A 3,761-nucleotide genomic window follows, 5' to 3' on the forward strand; every position below is an offset into this window, starting at 1 on the left:
CCAGACTGAGAGCGGAGGAAGGTCACTCCGCTTTTTGGTTCAAACTGTTCTGCGCAATGACGACGCGTCTCCACGGGGCCCTGCAGGGGGCCGCGGCCTTTAAAGGGACATTACACCCAATCTATCCTCACTACACACACTTTCACATATTTTTTTATTACTCAAGAGGCGTCAATTCACTGAACCCGCAGGTTTATTTATTTATTTTAATTAACATTTATTTTACCAGGAAGTCCCATTGAGAACAAGTTTCTCTTTTACCAGGCAGACCTGGCCAAGAGGCAGCATTAATAATAAAACATGAAAACACAAACCCCACACAAGTGACAATGAAATTTAAAACATGAAATGGAACTAAAACCTGCCAAGTGACACATAATGTAGTGTGATAAAAAAAAAATGACAGCCTAAAACAAGAGCAGCTTTCAGTGACAATGCCCATTAATTTCCTTTTCAAATCAGCCAATAACATGAGCAACTGAAGTCTGACAGAGTTCTGCAGCTCATTCCAGGACCATGGACCAACATAAAACAAACTCTTCTTGGCACCGTCTGTACCAACACTTTGTACCTTGCAATAAAGCCATCTATTGGATGTCAGATTGTGCCTTGTATGTGTCAATGAAAAATGTACACAGGCAATTTGCCAAGGATTGGCATTTGGCAAGTTATGGCAAAGTCCCTGCTTCTTATATGCAAAACTTCTAAACTCACTTATATCGACTAAATTTTACGGGACAAACTGGAGGAATGACTGGTGACTGACTGGATATTATTTGGTCAATGTGATAAATTGTTAGAGGACACCAAACTATCAGCTGAGAAGAAACATTGTTCCTGAATGCTCCAGTGATTGTAGTTTTTAGATATTTCTTCCAAATTAATTTCTGATCGTTGCTCTCTATCAGATTAGATTAGATGAAACTTTATAGTAGAAGTAGGATACATCAAAGAATAGGATATAAGTAAGAATAGAGCTATATAAACATGCACAACCAAAAAACCCAACACTGACATATTAAGTAGAAATGTATAAATGAAAAAGTGTGAAAAACTCTTGATTCCAGCCTTCAAGGTTTGTGCAAAATAGCAGCAGAACTTACTGAGACATAAAGACTATGTGAGATTTGTGCAGTGGGCCTATGAAAAGGTGGAGAATTGTAAGTTATAGAAATAGCAATATATATGCAATACATAGGAATGAGAGGAATATGGGAGTATGAGAAAAGACAGAAGTTATAGCATACATACAGGATGTGTAAAAACGTGGCTTGTGTTCACATGAACAGTGTAGTGTACAAGTGTAGGCTTGTAGAACTACACACCTTCCAGATAGATTCACTTCACTTACACATGGAGATAATATGTACAGATGTGCAGCTGTGTAGATCTGCAGATGGAGGAAACCCATGTACAGAAATAGTGACAATGAAAATGTAACTTTAACACTTTATAATTATAATGATAAAAACTTCACAATCACACTTGGTCTCACTTAGGCTGAAGTACAGTGAGTAACTGACGAATATGGACTAATGGTAAAAGATGTAAGACAAATACATACATCATACATTCTACTTCACATATTCTGCAGTTGAAAGTGTTGGTTGTGTAGGTATATACAGCCCCCACTTGCTCTATTCTTGTTTATATTCTATTTTTCTTTGCTGTTGCTGTTACTATTCGTTGCTGCAATGACCCAAATTCCCCATGGGGGATCATTAAAGTTACATCTTAATTTATCTTAAAGGTTCAGTGCAATGAGAATTGCATTTCTCTATTTCATGGTATAATGGAACAAAGGACCTGTTAATGTAGTTACCCAAATGATTATAACTGTCAGCTCTGTGGAAATTTGACTAATGCTCTCTGAGAAACTCAACAGAATCAAACAGATTTAGAATTCCAATCTGCTTCCTGGTGTAAATGATGTCACCTACACCCGGGTGGTAATGAATGCTCTAATTGGTCGACAGTATGCATAGTTAATCAGGTATCTCATAGTCTGTCAGACAACAGCCAGCCAGCTACTTGCCAAACTAGCCCAAATCTCTCCTCAATTCTTCCATTGTTGCTGGGTGCAGAAGTTCCAACTCTGGATATTTGTTCCAAAAATAGAAATATTGTCTGCAGTGGAAGGATCGGCTCTCACTCGATTTGTACCATCTAACCATCAAATGCAGATGCAGGACCACGGTAAGAGAACTGACCGTGGCGGTGAAGAGAGAGCTGAGCCACCAAGCAAAGGTCGGTCTTCGTTCTGACCCTCACCTGTGGTCACAAGCTTTGGATAGATCGTGAATACAAGGGGCCGAAATGAGGTTTCTCTGCAGGGTGTCTGGCCTCACTCTTCATGTTAGAGTGAGGAGTTCAGCGATATGGGAAAACCTCAGAGTCAATCCAGTGGTCCTTCATATTGAGAGGAGCCAGTTGTGGTGGGTTGGGCTCCTGGTAAGGATGCCAACCCCCCTAACCCTAACCCTAACCCTAACCCTAACCCTAACCCTACTGAATGCTTAGATCCATGCTGTCTACAGAAAAGGCCGACCAGCCCTGGCTCCACTGCACTGTGTTTAGCCTTTATTCTGCCGCTTGACAACGTTCTGACAAGTTGTTCAAAGCGTCATACGGATCATATTAAGGATCAAATTTGTGGGGGACGAGGTCATCGCCATCTGAAAAAGAAGGGGTGTGAAGGCCCGGCGCTGATGTTTTGGAAGTTGAGCTTCATAACATCTTTATGGCCCTGCTTACGGTCAACAACATTAGCATGTCCATAATGCACTTCCCTGCTTGCCTGCCTCTCTTTTTTTTTTTCTCCCCCGCTTTTTCTCACACACATACACACATACACAACTCAGGGGGAAAGTGACCTCTCGGCAGCTCTCAATTCACTGCACTTCTATAGCTCTGAATGGACCAGCTCAACAAAAGGTGACATAATTTTCTCAGGGTTTGATTGGCCCCCTCCGTGCCACAGGATGACATCATGCAACCCCCCCCCCACACACACACACACACACACACACACACACACCCTACAGGGAGAACAGAATAACTCTATTCCAGTAATTCAGTCCTAACCCTAACCTACTGATGTGGTCTTTAAGACATCTGAACCTGAACCTATTTCTAACCCCAACCTGTTTGAAGACCCATTCTTAAACCCAACCCTAAATTTGAGCCCTAACCCTTATTTAGAATATTAGAGGAAAATATTAAATGGTACATATTGTGGGGCCGGTTTCTATCTCTCTCTCCCTCCCTCCCTCCCTCCTTCCCTCCCTGCCTCCACCAACATATTTGTTCCTGAAGGTGTCTCCTGCCTGGTGTAGGAAATAAAATAGAACACTGTCTCTTTTACCCTGAATATCATAGTGGAGTATTCAGTAAAGGATCTTCATGTGATCATGTCCTGATCACATGAAGAAGTCATGCAGCTGTCATGAGTGTATGTATGACTTCCACATGATATTAGATGTTTAGCCCTCAGACTATTGTTCATTGTTAGAGACAATTATGTAAGAATAGACTTTATGTTAGTGTGTATTGTAGAACTGGTTTTGACTAGTTTGAAGCGTGCATATTACATTAAAGTGCATCTATATATGTGGGAATTTCCATATATGCATGCACAGAATTTCAAAAGGAGTGTTTTATTAAAAAGTATTCTAATAAAATAAACGTTTGATAAAACTAGTGTATTTCTTGAGGTAAATATGAGGAATTAAAATGTATAAAATGTGTAATAAGTTAGCTAG

Source organism: Centroberyx gerrardi, chromosome 9 (genome assembly GCF_048128805.1).
Source record: "Centroberyx gerrardi isolate f3 chromosome 9, fCenGer3.hap1.cur.20231027, whole genome shotgun sequence".
In the NCBI taxonomy this organism is placed as follows: domain Eukaryota; kingdom Metazoa; phylum Chordata; class Actinopteri; order Beryciformes; family Berycidae; genus Centroberyx; species Centroberyx gerrardi.